We start from the raw sequence: 19,310 nt of genomic DNA, 5'->3' as shown, positions 1-19,310 counted from the left end.
CAAAGAATCCTGCAACACCTATTACCACTCCTCCATTCACCGTATGGACCTTTTGGGCAAAGAATTCTCTTCCATGGCTGCAGCATCACTTAGGGCTGCTAATGCAGTGGCAATCATTGGTCGATATGACTGCCAAATGTGGAATTATATCTTGGGATTGATAGACCTTATCCCAGAGGGTCAAAGATTGGAGGCCCAGAAGATTTTATTAGAGGGTGAGCATGCTGCCTTGGAAACAATTGCTTGCGCTTTGGACATCGCCAACACAAGTTTTCGACAGTTAGCTGGGGCAGCAGTTCTTCGGTGCCAAAGTTGGCTTAAAGCCACCACGTTTAGACCTGAGGTTCAGGCAAAGATCCTGGACATGGCCTATGATAGGGATTCACTATTTGGGAAACATATTGATGATGCTCTCTTAGCATACCTTTCAGAGGAGCCAGAGGATGACGATTCACTACATATCGGGGCGGCTATCAGTCGAATCAATAGTACCCTCAACACCAGCCTCTATATCGTCAGAATTACAATCAGTACTCATACCGTCAATCATTGATGGCTGGTTTCTCTCACCAGGGGGGTCGTAAGCGAACACAGCAGCAAGACCGTGACTCTGCAAGAAAGCAATGAGCTTCGCTGGGTGCCAGACCACATTCCTCCCCTACCCGTAGGTGCGAAGATTTCTGCTTATACTCAGCGATGGCAACTGGACCTAGTCACCAGGGGTCACACACTGGAGTTTATCCACCTACTACTCTGCCCAGGAGTCACCCTCCCCTTCGTCTTCACTTATTGCTCAAAGAAGTCTTGATCATGCTCCTAAAGGAAGCGATAGAGGAAGTACCATCAGCGCAGAAAGGAACAGGTTTCTATTCTCTTTTCTTCCTAATCAAAAAGAAGTCTGGAGAATGGACACTAATTCTAGATCCCTGCAAACTCAACAAATTTCTCAAGAAACAAGCATTCCGGATGGTAACACTTTCCGATATCCTGAGATGTTTAAACAAAGGAGATTTCAAGAATTCCCTGGTCATGGAAGACGCATACTTTCATAACCCTATCCATCCAAAACATTGAAAGTATCTACGATTCACAGTGGCTGGCACCCACTCTCAATTCAAGGTGCTCCTTTTTAGCCTAAAGTCTGCAAATTTTCACCAAGTGCTTAGTACCGGTAGCATTGAATTTACGATCCAAGTCAACCCATATCTCGACGATTGGCTGCTCAAAGCTCCGTCAGAACAGGATGCCAATGTTGCCACAACAGATTGTATCCAGCTATTCAATACTCTAGGACTGACTTTGAACAAGGGCACATCAAACTTGTTGCCAACTCCGAACATCTTATTCCTAGGAGCATTTCTGGACACTGTCCAGTGCAAAGCATACTTGCCTCAAGATCGACAGGTGCGCCTTCAAAAATTAGCAACAACAATTTCAAAAAGAAGTTCAGTTTCTGTTTGAACATTCAAATCGCTCCTAGGGATGTGCTCTTCAGCAATCGACTTGGTTCCCTTAGCAAGACTCAAAATGAGACCTCTTCAAGAAGAGTTACAGAAACAATGGCAACAAGCATTGGGTTCTTTCGAAGATGTTATCCAAGTAACTTTACTTGTGGTGGACGCACTCATTTGCTGGTCCCGAACAACAAATCTTGCCCAAGGTCTCACCTTTCTGCAGAACATCCCAGAATTCGTGTTGACAATGAATGCCTCCATGGAAGGATGGGGAGGTCATTTGCAGGATTTACAAATCCAAGCAAAGTGGTCTCAGAAACAGAAACAGCAGCACATCTACATCTTGGAGCTTCGGGCCATATCTTTGTCCCTCCAATCTTTCCTTCCAAGGATAGCAGGTTCCTCAGTGCTTTTCCATACCGACAATACGACCAGCATGCACTACATAAACCATCAAGGAAGAAGAAGGTCTGTGACCCAAGAGGCACAGGAATTGTGGGAATGGACAATGTCTCATGGAATATCCTTGAGGGCCGAGCAGGTCAAGAGTCTGCACAATACCCTAGCAGATTCATTAAGCTGGTCCCAATCCGGCTGCCACAGGTGGGAGTTAGAACAAACTCAGGTGAACAACATCTTTCGGACATGGGGCAAGCCAGCTCTGGATCTGTTTGCATCACAAGAGAACAAGAAATGCCAACATAACAGCAGCAGATTCCCTCAGTCGGGGTCAAGGGGGAATGCCCTTTCAATGAGATGGCCCGGGATCTATGCCTACGCCTTTCCCCCATTCCACTAATACCTAGGGTGCTCAAAAAGCTAAAACTGGAGGGGTGCCGCCTGATTCTGATTGCACCCCGTTGTCCCAGGCAGTATTGGTTCCGGGAGCTTCTTCTGTTGTCACAAGACAGACCCATTCGCCTTCATCCAACAACGACCATGTTATCACAGAACAGGGGTCAGGTAGTCCATCCAGATCCGCAATCCCTGCTTTTGCACGCATGACTCCGGAATTCCTAGAGTTCAAATATCTCAATATTTCTCAGGACTGTCGTGACATACTGTCTAAATCTCATGCTGAAAGCACTATCAAAACGTATCATTTAAAAGGGAAAAGATTTTGTTGTTGGTTGAAACCAATAAAGTTCATCCAGTTCAAGCCCCTGCTGAACAAATTTTACCTTATTTACTCTCACTGGCCAAGCCTGGACTCATTCTTTCGTCAGTCAAGGTTCATCTGGCTGCTCTTTCCAGGTACAAGAAATCTCTGCAGCTGCCTTCTTTATGCTTATCTTCTCTTGTAAAACAATTCATGAGAGGACTTTTTCGCACTTTCCCTCCTGTGCGTTCACCACCCCCAGAGTTTTAGTACAACTTATGAGAAGACCGTTTGAACCGGTCCATAAAGCAGAACTTAAATACCTCACATGGAAGGTAGCCCTCCTTCTGGTGCTTATCTCTGCAAGGGGGGTTAGTGAGATGCAGGCCTTTACGATCAAAGAACCATTCTTACGCTTCACACAAGACTATGTAATACTTCGGACGAACCCTAAGTTAATTTCGAAGGTACCCGTGCAATTTCACTTGAATGAACCTGTAATGCTACAAACTTTCTTCCCAAATCCATCCAGTCCAGCTGAAAGGACCTTACATTCTTTGGATGTACAAAGGTTTTTAAAGTTTTATCTTCAAAGGACGAAAGATATTAGAAAGACAGATCAACTGTTGGTGGCTTACAGTCAAGGGAAACAGAGAACAGCTGTAACAAAAGCCACAATAGCCAGATGGGTCGCATCTGCCATTCAATTCTGTCACAAAAAAGCGAATAAATCTCTTAAAGTAAAGGCAAAAGCACACTCCCCTAGAACTGTTGCTGCATCTACAGCTTTGTTTGCTGGAGTTACACTTAACAAAATATGCCGTGCTGCGACATGGAAGAATGTCCACACGTTTACAAGACACTACTGCCTTCAATCTGCACAAAAGGAGGATGCAGCAGTTGGTCTAGCCGTCTTGCGCCATCTGTTCTATTAAGGTCAGACTCTTTGCATTTCTTTAATGTTTGTTTATTTTTTAACTTTCTTTACTGTTGCATTGTTTACAGTATTCATGCTTCTATGTTTTCACAAATGTATATGTTTCTCATGCTGATATTCACTGTATGAGGATGCTAGACCTGGCGTAAGTCTCCCTTCCATTTTTTCTGATTGCCTCCTCTGTTTTTGATATGTTTTGCTGGTTTACATGCTTTGGGCCCTGTGCCACTGCCATTCAGTGCCACAGTGCAAGTGCTCCCTGTGTTAACTTGTTGTACTAATTAGAGACTTGATGATTGGGTTATTTGATTTACTTGTCAGACCCTAGTACAGTGCACCATGTGTGCCCAGGGCTTGTAAATCAAATGCTGCTGATGGACTTGCAGCACTGGTTGTGCCACCCACAGAAGCAGCTTGTAAAGTCAATCAATCAATCAATCAATCAGTGACATTTATAGAGCGCACTACATACCCGTAGGGTCTCAAGGCGCTGGGGGTGGGGGGGTGCCGCTACTGCTCGAACAGCCAGGTCTTCAGCTTCTTCCTGAAGGAGAGGTGGTCTTGGGTCAGGCGCAGGTCGGTCGGGAGGGAGTTCCAGGTCTTGGCGGCCAGGTAGGAGAAGGACCTTCCTCCTGTAGTCGCTCTTCGGATGCGGGGGACGGCGGCGAGGGCGTGGTTGGCTGATCGGAGGTGGCGTTTGGGAGCGTAGAAGTTGATTCGGCTGTTGAGGTAGCTCGGGCCTTGGTCGTGTAGGGCTTTGTGTGCGTGGGTGAGGAGGCGGAAGGTGATTCTTTTGTTGACGGGGAGCCAGTGAAGGTCTCTCAGATGTCCGGAGATGTGGCTGGTTCGTGGGATGTCGAGGATGAGTCTGGCTGAGGCGTTCTGGATCCGCTGGAGTCTCTTCTGGAGCTTGGCGGTGGTACCGGCGTAGAGGGCGTTGCCGTAGTCCAGTCGGCTAGTGACGAGGGCCTGGGTGACGGTCTTCCTGGTCTCGGTGGGGATCCACCGGAAGATCTTCCGTAGCATGCGTAGGATGTTGAAGCACGACGAGGAGACGTTGTTGACTTGCCTGGTCATGGAGAGGGAGGAGTCCAGGATGAAGCCCAGGTTGCGTGCATGGTCTGTCGGTTTGGGTGCGGGGCCCAGGGCGGGAGGCCACCAGGAGTCGTCCCAGGCGGAGGGTGAAGAGCCCAGGATGAGGACCTCCGTCTTGTCCGAGTTCAGTTTCAGGCGGCTGGTCGTCATCCACTCGGCTACCTCTTTCATCCCTTCGTGCAGGTTAGCTCTGGCGGCGGCGGGGTCGTTGGTCAGGGAGAGGATCAGCTGGGTGTCGTCGGCGTAGGAGATTATGTTGAGGTTGTGTTGGCGTGCGATGGCCGCGAGGGGGCTCATGTAGACGTTGAAGAGGGTGGGGCTCAGTGAGGATCCTTGAGGGACGCCGCAGATGACTTTGGTGGCCTCTGACTTGTACGGTGGTAGACGGACTCTCTGTGTTCTTCCGTCGAGGAAGGAGATGATCCATTTCAGCGCTTTGTCCAGGATTCCGACGTTGCTGAGGCGCTGAACTAGGGTGCGGTGGCAGACAGTGTCGAATGCCGCGGAGAGGTCTAGGAGGATGAGGGCCGCTGTTTCTCCGTTGTCCATCAGGGCTCGGATGTCATCGGTGGCGGCGATGAGGGCGGTCTTGGTGCTGTGATTGGCTCGGAAGCCGGACTGTGAGGGGTCGAGGGATCCATTCGTCTCGAGGAAGGCGGCCATCTGCTTGTTGACGGTCTTCTCGATGACTTTGGCTGGAAACGGGAGGAGCGAGATGGGGCGGTAATTCTTGAGTTTGGTAGGGTCCGCAGTGGGTTTCTTGAGTAGAGCGCTGAGTTCGGCGTGCTTCCAGCTCTCAGGGAAGGTGGCGGTGTCAAAGGATGTGTTGATGATGTCTCGCAGGTGGGGTGCGATGACAGCGTCGGCCTTGTTGAAGACGTGGTGAGGGCAGGGGTCGGTCGGTGATCCTGAGTGGATGGAGTTCATCGTGCGGATGGTGTCTTCGGTGCTGATCGGGGTCCAGGCGTGGAGGGTGGTGGTGGGGGGTGGTTGTTCGGTCTTGGTGTGCGTTGGTTGGTTGTTGAAGCTGTTGTGTATGTCCGCGATCTTGTTGTGGAAGTATGAAGCGAGGGAGTTGCAGAGGTCTTGCGATGGGGTGATGTCGTTGTTTCCTGCGCTGGGGTTGGATAGCTCTTTCACGATGTTGAAGAGTTCCTTGCAGTTGTGTGCGTTGTTGTCCAGCCGGTCCTTGAATGCAGTTTTCTTGGCGGCGCGGATCAGCTGGTGGTGCTTCCGGGTGGCCAGCTTGAAGGTGGTCCTGTTGTCCGGTGTAGGTTCCCTTCTCCAGACTTTCTCGAGGGCTCGGCAGTTCTTCTTGGAGCTCTTGAGTTCGTCGGTGAACCACGGGGCTTTCTTGCTGCCGGGTCTGCTGGGCGGGGTCCTCAGCGGGGCGAGTTCGTCCGCGCAGATGCTGATCCACTTTGTGAGGTTGTCGGCGGCCTGGCTAGGGTTTGCTGAGCTGGCAGGAGGGTGCTGGCTCAGGGAGGTGGCGAGCTGGTCTGCTGTGATCTTGTTCCAGCTTCTGCGGGCGGTCTGTTGCTGGTGGTGGTGGGTCGTCGTTCTCTTGAAGGTGAAGTGGACGCAGCTGTGGTCCGTCCATTGAAGCTCTGTGGCGTGGCTGAAGTCGATGTCTGTGCAGGAAGAGAAGACTGCGTCGAGTGTGTGTCCGGCGAGGTGGGTGGGGGTGGACACCAGCTGCTTGAGTCCAAGATTGGCGAGGTTGTCGAGCAGGGTGCTGGTGTTGCGGTCGTTGTTGTTCTCCAGGTGGAAGTTGAGGTCCCCCAGGAGGATGTAGTCAGCGGAGGGGAGGGCATGCGGGCTGACGAAGTCGGCGATGTCCTCGCTGAATTGGGTGCGTGGTCCCGGAGGTCGGTAGATCAGGGTGCCTCTGAGGGTGGTGTTCGGGTCGGTGTGGATCTGGAAATGCAGGTGTTCGGCGGTGGTCAGGGTGTTGTCGGTGCTGGTCGTGAGGCGGATGGTGTTCCTGTGGATGATGGCGATGCCTCCTCCCATCTGGTTGGCGGTGCGGTCCCTCCGGACGATCTTGTAGCCCTCTGGGATGGCGATGGCAATGTCGGGAGCTGAAGAGGCGTTCATCCAGGTCTCTGTGAGGAAGGCAACGTCAGGGGCTGTGGCGTCTAGGAGGTTCCAGAGTTCAATGGCGTGTCTGTGGACGGAGCGGGTGTTGAGCAGGATGCACTTGAGGTGGGTGCTGCTGGTGTTCGACTTTGCGGGTGCTGGTGTGCGGCAGGTCCGGATGCAGGAAAATTTGCAGGCGTGGCAGTTGAAGTGTCCGTGGGTGCGTCGTGGTGTGGCTTGGTGGCATCCTGGGAGTCGGCCGGTGTTGAGTGCGATGAGGGTGGCGGCGGAGTACGTCAGGCGGGTTGGTCGGGGTCTTCGTGGGCCAGGGGTCCTGGCGCTGGTCGCGGTCCGGTCGCGGACGGGCGCAGGCGGGCTTACCTTTGGCGCGCCTTCGGCGCACAATCGGCGCGCCCGCTGCGCGTTCGCACGGTCGCCATATAAGGCGAGGTGCGCGGGTGGGCGGAGCAGCTGGGAGGCGGGAGCGGGGAGGGTACAGAAGAGAAAAGGGGCGGAGTGAATGGAGGTGGCGGGAAGCGGGGAGGGAGAGCGGAGGGCGGCGAGGTAGGCGGGCAAACAGGAAGGAAACTGTTAACACGGCACAATAATAGCAATACAACAAGCACAAATGGACGGCAAAACAACTGGGGAAAACAGGCAGCAAAACGTTAGCACGGCACAATAAATACGGAAAGGAAACAAGCACAAATGGAGGGCAAAACAACTGGGGAAAACAAATGGGGAGAAACCAGGACGGCAGCGAGGCCGGCGGCGAGGCAGTTAGGCACAGCAGAGGGGCACACGCAGCAGCTGGTGGCCGTGCGGCGCGGGGGTGTCCCACAAGTGGGTAAAGTGGTTCTCAGGCATGCCGTTGCAGAGCCTGTGTGCAGTCTGTGACTGCCACTTCGACTTGGCAAGTGCACCCACTTGCCAGTCCCTAAACCTTTCCTTTTCTTCATGCCAGACACCCCTAAGGTAGGCCCAAGGGCAGGGTGCATTGTAAGTATAAGGTAGGGCATGCCCTGGTATGTGTGGCATGTCCTTAAAGTGAATTACAGCCATTTTCGTTTTTCACTATTGCAAGGCTACCTGTTCCCCATAGGCCAGGATGGACAGTTTGATGATTACATCTTATAATCCTAACTGACTCAGGGAACATGGTGGAAATTTGATTTAGTATGCCTGAACTCAGAATGAGAAAATACATTGTTTAGTGAAGTTGGTTTTAACATTCTGTGTTTGAAAATACCACTTTTAGAAAGTAGGTATTTTCTTGCCTAACTATCCAAGCTTGCCTCTGCTAGGTTGTGTATTCTTTGGTTGGAGTTTGAGTGACAGGGGCGGCGGGCTTCCAAGAGTCATGGTGAGTCAGCACAGTGCTGAATAGAGAGATCTGCATCTAGATGGGTGGGAGGAGTTGTACCTGGGACCTGAATAGGGCTGTGCCTTCCCTCCACAATACTGGCTCCACCTCCTGTGGTGTGCCTGATGTCCCTGGCCTACACTGTGAAAGGAAAGAGTGAGTCTTGTCAACAAAGTGCTCCAGGACTGACCAGCACTGGTTTGGACTAGGCATAGGTCTCTCTGCCTACAAAGAACAAAGAGCATTTGAGTATAAATATGGGGACCAAGACCCCAAGACTTTAGATCATTTCTCGGAACAAGACAAACCTTTTGCCATGGAGGAGAATCAAGGAAGCAGCAGGAGTTTGAACTATCTCTCTGCCAGTGTGCTGTTTGCTGGGTTAGCCTGCAGCGGTCTCTTCATTGCCAAGGAAAGGATAAGGAACTTTTAAAGAACTTCATCATCTTGCAGAATATTTCTCCAAGGGCTTGAACTTGTGCTTGCCTCCTGCTAAAGTCTCAGAGCTACAAGTATTCACCCCCAGCTCCCCTCTGAATTTCCTTGCTGGGAATTCTATCTGTAGAAACCTGCATGTCGCTGGGAACTGGAAGCGTGGCTCAATGAGAAGAAGCATGTCGCCGCCACAACTGTTGTCATCGCATCGCCGGAGAAGCGTGCCGCCGTCACATGGCCCGAGAAGTGTGCTTCCGTCGCAGCTGTTTGCCATCGCATCACCAGAGAAGCCTGTCGCCACCGCGAGGGTTGTCATTGCATCACCGGAGAAGCGTGTCGCAGGGCCTGTCGCGGCTCCAAAATACAGAGTTTGCCGCACGGCCGTCAGGGCGTGCACGCATCATCTTCACGTCATCGCATCAAGGGCGCATTCTTATCGCATCCCACCGGATCCTCGCATCGCATCGAAGCACCATCTTGTCGCATCGCAACTGGAAAGCATCACGGGAATCTACATATCACCTCCTCTCCAGTAAGGACCAAGACCCATCCCCTACTCTGCGCAAGCATTGAGGCGCAACGCATCGTCTCCCCCGAAGAAAGGGGCTGACGCATCTCCATTCCTGCGAACTTTTTGTTTGTTTTGCGTTACTCATCCAGATACTTTTGTGAGAACTTTGTTGCATTTATCATCGACTTGAATTACACACTCTACCATCTTTAAGTCAACTTCAAGTACAGTATTGTGGATTTTTGTTGTTTGTGATCTTGTGTTAAGTCTATATAAAGTATACTTCTTTGTATAAAATCTGTGTGGTGCCCATCTGTAGTGTTTTCACTGTATTACTGTGTATATTCATAAATGCTTAACACACTGCCACTGAGATAAGCCTGTCTGCTCGTGCCAAGCTACCAAGGGGGCAAGCAGGGGTTATCCATTAGTGTAATCCCCTTTCCCTGACTTAGAAGCAAGGGTCCCTATTTGATCAAATGTGTATACCATTGCCAACTAGAGACCCCCAGTTCTAACAGAGGATTGTCATGCAAATGTTTCAAGGTTGTGGATGTAGTTTGAGGGTTTTAAATTACATGTATCCCACTGTCCGCAAACGACAGTACAATTCGGGTACTGCTTGCTATTCTGATTCAGGCATGTGAATCTATGAAAGATAACAATACTGGATAACTGTAGTTAGAGGTAAGTACCTTGTTTTCTTATCCAGTATTGGTATCTTTCATAGATTCACATGCACCCACCCTCCTCCCCGTGGAACCATTTCTCAGTGATTTGGGGATACTTACTTCCTACTTGTGCTTGGAAAAATCTGAGGAGAACTGCTTCTGTTGGGAGTGTTCTAGAGGGTGCTGATGGCTGATTGGTTGGAGCTGACTTTTGGTCCTTTTCCTATAGGGACGTAGATAGGCTACTTAGATATGGCCTTTTGGCCTCTTTTGGCCTATCGGTTTTTTATGGCACTACTTTTGTATTTTACTGTGGGACTCCCATCTCGGCGACAGGGAATGATTCAGGCATTTTAATCTATAAAAGATACCAGTACTGGATAACTGTAGTTACAGGTAAGTAACTTGTTTTCATCTATGACGTCGACAGTCAGCAGGACGACAGCTGTAGCGTTGACAAAGACTGAGGTGTAGGTGTCGATGGCGACAACTGTGAGGAGTTCTGCGTCGATGAGGTCTTCACCGTCGAGGGTTCAGCTGGGTGCTGCGTTGTGGACGAGCGTCTCTTCCCCGTCGATGAGCGTCTCATACCATTGACGCAGTCACTCGTACCGTCAACGTTACTGCCTAAGATCCCGAAGAAGATTGACATGCCCGTTTCAAAGACAATTCCATCCCAATTGCAGGATTCCTCCAAAATATTTCTAGCTGCCTCCTACTTGCCTCCTGGATTTCCAGGAATCAGAGGATTATGGTCCTTATGGTTCCGCATACAGCCCTTCACAGCTTAGAGTCAAGTGCCAGGAATCTGAGGATGAAGAGCAACTAGATGACCCTTCTGCATATTTGGAAGGGGAATATTCCTTTTCAGACAAAGGATGCCCCGGCATGCAGCGCTTGGACACTTTTCAGGAGCATTATCCTTATTGTGAGCAGGAAGAGACGGAACGTCAGCTGGAACCCTCCTTCAATGTTCGGATGTCTCTAGACACTGACTTGCATCTGATGCTCAGTGATTACTTTAAGTGTTTCCCTGAAGTTAATCTTGCTCAAAAGCCAGCCCCTCTAAAGGATGATCCTGCTGTTGTCTCCGATCAGCAGGCTGTACCTGCACCACCGAAGCAGAAATCCTAACCACCCTTTCAGATTCCTGTTCAAACCTTGGACAGTGGTGACCAGTAGCTGGAAGAGGGTGAGCTGCAATTTGATTTGAATGTCCATGATGAATGGATTGACTATGTGGCACATACCCCCCTTCCCTCACTCTGCCAGTAGCTGATTCTCCTCCGGCAGATATCGGCGGATTCCATGACCTTTTGGAGTGGGCGGCAAAACGCTTTGATCTCCCCATACCTGTCAAGCAAATGGAGTGCTTCTTATACGATTTGAAGACCACCACGCAGTGTTCCATTAGGGCAATCCTTATTATTGACTTCCTGTGGCAGGAAGGCATTAAGCTGATAAACACTCCAGCTTCTGTGCCTACAGTTATCCCAAAATTGGACAAAAAGTACAGGGCGTCTGATGACTCTCCTGCGTGCCTCATTGGCCATCCAAAGCCTGATTCCTTGATAATGGAAGCCGGCCAAAGAAGATCTAAGAATCCTTGCATCACCACATACTGCCCTGCCAGACTAGGAAGGGAGCAGGTTAGATATTATCGGAAAGATATTTTTCATGCAGGCGGCATCGGCCATCAGGGCCTCTAATGTCATGGTCATCCTCGGGAGAAATGATAGGCAGATGGGGGTCGGACATCTCTCCCTGCCTGAAGACAAGAAGAATGAAGCGAAGGATATACTCTCAGAGAGTGAGAGACCCTTATCGGAAATCATCGATGTGGCGCTGGACATGTCTTTTACCGCCTTTAGGCAGATGGCGAGTATTGCCTTGTTGCGAAGACAGGGATGGCTCAAGGCAACAACATTCCGCCCAGAAATCCAGGCTAAGGTGCTTGACATGTCGTTCGATGGTGAATACCTTTTCGACAAGCATGTGGATGAGGCGCTTCAGTCTAATAAAAAAGGCACAGACATAGTTAAATCTTTGGGCAATCAACAAAAGAAGATTTTTTTCTTTTAGAGGAACAGGCCAATTATCATCTCGGCCCCAGCTCCAGCAGAACTTTCAGCCCTACTATCATCAGGGTTTCTGGCCACAATATTCCACGCAGTCCTTTCTCCAGACTTCCACACCATCTTACACAAGAGCACCAGCATGGAGACGTCACGCATCTCGAGGAAAGTCTCATGGTGCAGGCAGAAGACAATGAAAATTTTCAGGCACCTGTCACTCCAGTCCCACTCCAATTAGCTCAAACTTGCTCCAAATTCTTCGTTCAATGGAATATCATTTCTTCTGACAAATGGGTGTTAGACATCTTCAACCAGGGTCACACCCTGGAACTTCTTCAGCGACCTCTGAATTTCCCTTCTGGGAAGACTCCTCACCGTCATCTGACGTGCCTCAAAAGAGAAATAAGTCTGCTTCTCGACAAGCGGGCAATAGAGGAGGTGCTGTGCAGTCAACACAACCTAGGCTTCTACTCTCACTTTTTTCTGATAAAGTAAAACATAGGAAAATGGTGGCAAATTATGGATCTCAGGTTATTGAACAAGTTCATCAAAAGTCAGCCTTTCAGGATGTTGTTGCTTCAGGAGATTCTTCTTCTCTTGGATACAGAGGATTACATGACCTCCTTGGATCTTTTAGATGCATATTTCCATATTCCTATACATCCAAAGCATCGTTATTTTCTCAGGTTAGAGGTTGCAAGGTGCCATTACCAATTCATAGTGCTGCCTTTTCAGGCTAAAATCAGCGCCCAGGGTTTTTGTCAAGTGGCTGGCACCCGTGGCAGCCTATGTTCAACGCTCCCGGCACCATGTTTTTCCCTACCTTGATGACTGATTGGTCAAGGCCCCATCCTTTCAAAGCGCCAAAGAGTCCACAGGTGCCTGTCTTTGACTTTTTCACTCTCTGGGTCTCAATCTCAACAGAGAGAAGTCCTCTCTCCTTCCCTCCAGGTCGCTGGTGTTTCTGGGAGGGATATTGGATACCAGCCTCTCAATGGCCTTTCCCACAGAGGAAAGAATCTCACATCTTCAAAGGATGGCTCAGTCCCTCTCCTCATGAAGGTGTGTTTCTGTGAGGACTTACAAGTCGATGTTGGGAATGATGTAATCCTGCATACCGTTAATACCGCACTGTCGATTGAGGATGAGACCTCTCCAGGAGCAACTTGAATCCTAATGGATTCAATCTCGAGGATCCTTCGATGACATCTTCCCAATCACACCTGAGTTGATCAGGGCGATGTCCTGGTGGGCAATCAGAAGCAATCTCTCTTAAGGCCTGTCCTTACTCCCATCAAAACCAAGGATGGTAATGACAACAGACGCTTTCATGGGAGGATGGGGAGATCAAATCCAGGAGCTTCAGGTCCAAGGGATGTGGTCAGGCCTGGAGTCTTTGTGTCACATAAATCTGTTAGAACTAAAAGCAATCTTTCTAGGGCTCCGATCCTTTCTTCCAAGGATAAGGGGATCATTGATTCTCGTCCACACAGATGACTTAACAACCATGGTCTATCTGCAGAAACAAGGGAGGACGAGGTCTCTGGCTCTGTCAAGTCTAGCACAAGAAATTTGGAAATGGCTAATTCCCGCCAACATGTCCAGCACGTTCCGGGAGTGCAGAACGAGTGGGCCGATTCCCTCAGCGGGGACACCAAACAGTGTCACGGATGGGAGATGAACGCCGTTCAGCTAGGAAGGGTGTTTCAGTGTTGGGGATTACCAACCCTAGATCTATTTGCTTCATCAGTCAACAAAAAATGTGAATTCTATGCCAGCAGATTTCCTCAACCAGGCTCTCTGGGGCACACCTTCCATTTTTCCTGGGAGGTAAAGTTTTGCTTACTCTTTTCCTTTGTTCCAGGTCATTCCGAAAGTTCTACTGAATATCAAACAGGAACCTTGCCACATTATTCTCATTGCCCCAGCGTGGGCAAGCCAGTACTAGTACACAGAGCTGTTTCGCCTATCAGAATCTTCATCAATTCGTCTTAAACCAACCGAACATCTACTTTCCATGTACCAAGGCCAGGTGGTTCATCACATATTCACACACTTCACTTGTGGGTTTGGCTCTTCACCACATGGAGTTTGGTGACTAAATTCACTCTGAGTAGTGTTGATCAATACTTAGCAAAGCCCAAGCTCCTTCCACAGTCAAGTTCTATTCGGCTAAATGGAAAATATACTGTTCCTGGTGTGCCAAGCACTTTTGTCTTCCTCTCTTGTCCCCTCCAGATGACGTTTTGCCATATCTCTTGTCTCTGGCCAAGGCTGGTCTTTCTCACTCATTGATTAAAGTACATTTATCTGCAATTTTGAGATAAAGGAGACGTTCAAATCAGTTGTCTCTATGGTCCAACAGACTGGTGAAAGAATTTATGAAGGGTCTTTTTAGAGCTTATCCACCAATCCAACCCCTCCGCTTCTCTGGCATCTGAACATTGTTTTGTCGCATCTCATGAGATCACCCTTTGAGTCGATTCACAAGTGTTATTTGAAGTACCTCTCATGGATGGTGGCTTTCCTCTTACCCAACACGTCTGCTTGACGCATTAGCGAAATTCATGCCTTTGCTGCTACTGAACCTTACATGCAAATTTCAACAGGACAGGGTGGTGCTCCGCACTAATCCTTGCTTCATCCCTAAAGTACCTACCACCTTCCATCTAAAATAACCGGTGGCTCTGCCTTCCTTTTTTCCTTCTCTGTCTGCACCGGCAGAGAAAGCTCTCCAGTCTTGGACATCAAACGGTGCTTGAAAATTTACTTACAAAGGACAAGACCATTTTGTAAATCTACCCAGCTCCTCATCGCCTTCTCTGCCCCTAGGAAGGGTCAGGCTTTGTCTAGAGCATCTATTACAGGCTGGGTTTCCTCTACTATAATTTTCTGTCATGAGAGTGCGGGACACCAGCTAACGTCTAAAATCATAAAGAAACCTAAGTGATAGATTCCTTACCTTAGAATTACCCCCAGGAGTCAGACTGGATCCGTAAGAGCGCCTTCAAATGAAGGCGCCCTTACAACTCTCGTGACAACTCATGGAGCAGTAACGTTAATATATGGATGTTGTTTTGCAGGATATACAATTGGTATATTTTTTCAACTATCCTATTAGGGTACGGGGAATAGTACTTTTGACCAGCAGGCATATGTACATTTAAAATATCACCCAGTGAGGTGAAACAGAGATCGTTCTGGTCCTGAGGAAGAAAGCCAAGGGGATGGCTTCTGAAACATGTCGACCTTGTAGAAGGTGACTCATCATAGTACACCATCTACACCTCCCCATTTTTACTATTCTCAGCTAGGGAAGTCAAAAAAGTATATATTTTTTCCACTAGCCAGACAATTTTTAAACCATCACATCATTTTCTCACGATCCCACACACTACACATATACACTAAGCACTAAATTAAGTGCTCCAGCGTCTACGTAGGTCGTAGCACACCGCGTCCCGTAGAGGGGTGGGAAGACGTCAATGATGAAGCATGACACTGAATCAGGTTTCAGTGTGTGAGGGGTATTTTATAATTTTTTTAACACTGGCCTTCCTGTAATTAAGAGAAGGGGTTCAGGTCCTTTCAGACACCATCATTTATGTATGATTAACACCTTAGGTAAGATTAAGCACACACATATGCACATATATATGTTCATGTAGATAATGGTAGAAGCTCTTTGTTAAATAACAATATCAAGAGGAGGACGATTCTACCTTTTTCCTCTTCACTCTCCACTTTGATTTTTTGGCTTTTTAATGATGTCTGGTGTTCTTTTGGGCACTTGGTTCAGGCCCAACACAGGGGCTCCTGTGGACAGGAACGTGGCCCGACGCCATCGCCTGACTCCGGGCGACCCCTACTTCCTCTCCCAACACCTCACCCCTGAGAGCTTGATTGCCCAAGTCTCTACTTCCCAAAGCGCATTCCCCTCGGCACCTCCGGATAGGGAGTCCAAGAAGCTGGAGCAGCTTGGCAAGAAGCTGTTTTCTTCTGCCAGCTTAGGGCTGTGGTCCGTGAACAGTGCGTGCCTCTTGGGCCATTACTCCCACTCTGTGTGGGACACGGTTGTGCAGGTGCTGCCCAACTGCCCGGAGGAGGCCCAGGCAGTACTCTCCCAAGCCATTGCAGCTGGGAGAGACGCAGCTAAGTTCACCATTCATTGTGTGCTTGATACCTCCGACTCGCTGGGCAGGGCGATTTCCTTCAGTGCCACGCCTGGCTGAGGACTACTGACTTCTCAGGAATGTCCAGAACACCTTGATGAACATGCCCTTTGATGGCATTCGCCTTTTTGGCAACAAAGCGGATAGTGCATTGGAGCGCTTTAAGGACTCACGGGCAACGGCCAAATCCTTGGTCCTGTTGGCCACACAGCCTCCTCCGCCTTCTGCTTTTTGCTCCTTTCGTGGCTACTGAAGGGATGCCCCCACATGTTCCTTTCAGAGCCACAGGCCTGCGCAGCAACAACCTCAGCGCGGCCGCAGATGTGGGAACCGCCGAGATGGGTCTGGGGCCCAGCGGGCAGGTCAGTCCACCTCCACCCCCGCAGCATGCACTTCCAAGCCTTCCTAGCCCGAACCTTCAGACTCATCAAATGCCAGTTGGCTGCAGAATCTGCCATCATCTCCCCCACTGGCGCGACATCACCTCGTAAAAGTGGTTGCTGCAAATAGTCCAAAGGGGCCACTCCCTCCCCTTCGAGACTCCCTTCCAGCCATGCCACCTCAGTACCACCGCATGTTGGGTGACCATCTTGCACTTCATCAGCAGGAAGTCACTGCATTCTTGGCCAAGGAGCCATGTTCCTGGGCCAGAAGTAGGTTGTGGTTGCTACTCCCACTACTTCCTGGTCCCCAAGAAGGTCAAGGGCCTGCGTCCTATCTTGAACCTCAGGAACTTCAACCTCTTCCTCCAGAAGGGGAAGTTCAAGATGTTGACGTTAGCTCAGGTCTTGTCTGCCCTCGACCCTGGAGACTGGATGGCAGAGTTGGACTTGCAGGATGCATATTTTCACATCCCTGGCCTGCCGGCCCACCAGCGTTACCTCCTGTTGACGGTAGGCCAAAAGGGATGGCGTGGTCGGAGCTCATCTGTGCAGATCAGGGGTGCCAGTCTTCCCCTGTCTCGACGACTGGTTGTTAAAGGCGGGCTCGCCCCAGGCATTCATCTCCAACCTCCAGACTATGTCCGACCTCCTGCATTTACTGGGGTTCTCCATCAACGTACCAAAGTCGCACCTGATTTCCTCTCAGAAGCTCCTCTTCATCGGAGCCGTTCTGGACTCGTTGCATTTTCGGGTTTATCCTCCAGAACACCGAGTCTGGGATATTCAGGATGTGATTCCGATCTTTCAGCCTCTATCCTGGGTTTCTGTCAGGATGATCCTCCGGCTCCTGGGCCAGATGTCCTCCTGCATCGTGCTAGTGGATCATGCCAGATGCCCAAGCTCCTTCCACAGTCAAGTTCTATTCGGCTAAATGGAAAATATACTGTTCCTGGTGTGCCAAGCACTTTTGTCTTCCTCTCTTGTCCCCTCCAGATGACGTTTTGCCATATCTCTTGTCTCTGGCCAAGGCTGGTCTTTCTCACTCATTGATTAAAGTACATTTATCTGCAATTTTGAGATAAAGGAGACGTTCAAATCAGTTGTCTCTATGGTCCAACAGACTGGTGAAAGAATTTATGAAGGGTCTTTTTAGAGCTTATCCACCAATCCAACCCCTCCGCTTCTCTGGCATCTGAACATTGTTTTGTCGCATCTCATGAGATCACCCTTTGAGTCGATTCACAAGTGTTATTTGAAGTACCTCTCATGGATGGTGGCTTTCCTCTTACCCAACACGTCTGCTTGACGCATTAGCGAAATTCATGCCTTTGCTGCTACTGAACCTTACATGCAAATTTCAACAGGACAGGGTGGTGCTCCGCACTAATCCTTGCTTCATCCCTAAAGTACCTACCACCTTCCATCTAAAATAACCGGTGGCTCTGCCTTCCTTTTTTCCTTCTCTGTCTGCACCGGCAGAGAAAGCTCTCCAGTCTTGGACATCAAACGGTGCTTGAAAATTTACTTACAAAGGACAAGACCATTTTGTAAATCTACCCAGCTCCTCATCGCCTTCTCTGCCCCTAGGAAGGGTCAGGCTTTGTCTAGAGCATCTATTACAGGCTGGGTTTCCTCTACTATAATTTTCTGTCATGAGAGTGCGGGACACCAGCTAACGTCTAAAATCATAAAGAAACCTAAGTGATAGATTCCTTACCTTAGAATTACCCCCAGGAGTCAGACTGGATCCGTAAGAGCGCCTTCAAATGAAGGCGCCCTTACAACTCTCGTGACAACTCATGGAGCAGTAACGTTAATATATGGATGTTGTTTTGCAGGATATACAATTGGTATATTTTTTCAACTATCCTATTAGGGTACGGGGAATAGTACTTTTGACCAGCAGGCATATGTACATTTAAAATATCACCCAGTGAGGTGAAACAGAGATCGTTCTGGTCCTGAGGAAGAAAGCCAAGGGGATGGCTTCTGAAACATGTCGACCTTGTAGAAGGTGACTCATCATAGTACACCATCTACACCTCCCCATTTTTACTATTCTCAGCTAGGGAAGTCAAAAAAGTATATATTTTTTCCACTAGCCAGACAATTTTTAAACCATCACATCATTTTCTCACGATCCCACACACTACACATATACACTAAGCACTAAATTAAGTGCTCCAGCGTCTACGTAGGTCGTAGCACACCGCGTCCCGTAGAGGGGTGGGAAGACGTCAATGATGAAGCATGACACTGAATCAGGTTTCAGTGTGTGAGGGGTATTTTATAATTTTTTTAACACTGGCCTTCCTGTAATTAAGAGAAGGGGTTCAGGTCCTTTCAGACACCATCATTTATGTATGATTAACACCTTAGGTAAGATTAAGCACACACATATGCACATATATATGTTCATGTAGATAATGGTAGAAGCTCTTTGTTAAATAACAATATCAAGAGGAGGACGATTCTACCTTTTTCCTCTTCACTCTCCACTTTGATTTTTTGGCTTTTTAATGATGTCTGGTGTTCTTTTGGGCACTTGGTTCAGGCCCAACACAGGGGCTCCTGTGGACAGGAACGTGGCCCGACGCCATCGCCTGACTCCGGGCGACCCCTACTTCCTCTCCCAACACCTCACCCCTGAGAGCTTGATTGCCCAAGTCTCTACTTCCCAAAGCGCATTCCCCTCGGCACCTCCGGATAGGGAGTCCAAGAAGCTGGAGCAGCTTGGCAAGAAGCTGTTTTCTTCTGCCAGCTTAGGGCTGTGGTCCGTGAACAGTGCGTGCCTCTTGGGCCATTACTCCCACTCTGTGTGGGACACGGTTGTGCAGGTGCTGCCCAACTGCCCGGAGGAGGCCCAGGCAGTACTCTCCCAAGCCATTGCAGCTGGGAGAGACGCAGCTAAGTTCACCATTCATTGTGTGCTTGATACCTCCGACTCGCTGGGCAGGGCGATTTCCTTCAGTGCCACGCCTGGCTGAGGACTACTGACTTCTCAGGAATGTCCAGAACACCTTGATGAACATGCCC

General features: G+C 49.4%; 1 protein-coding gene across 1 annotated transcript in view; it reads left to right on the top strand.

Annotated features, from left to right (window-relative positions):
* The window catches only part of LOC147708069 (potassium/sodium hyperpolarization-activated cyclic nucleotide-gated channel 1-like), a 1,702,968-nt gene that overhangs the window by 960,633 nt on the left and 723,025 nt on the right, over nucleotides 1–19,310 (top strand). The window lies entirely within an intron of this gene.

The sequence above is a fragment of the Lissotriton vulgaris genome, chromosome 6 (genome assembly GCF_964263255.1).
Source record: "Lissotriton vulgaris chromosome 6, aLisVul1.2, whole genome shotgun sequence".
Classification (NCBI taxonomy): Eukaryota; Metazoa; Chordata; class Amphibia; order Caudata; family Salamandridae; genus Lissotriton; species Lissotriton vulgaris.
This window is presented reverse-complemented; position numbering and strand designations above follow the sequence as displayed.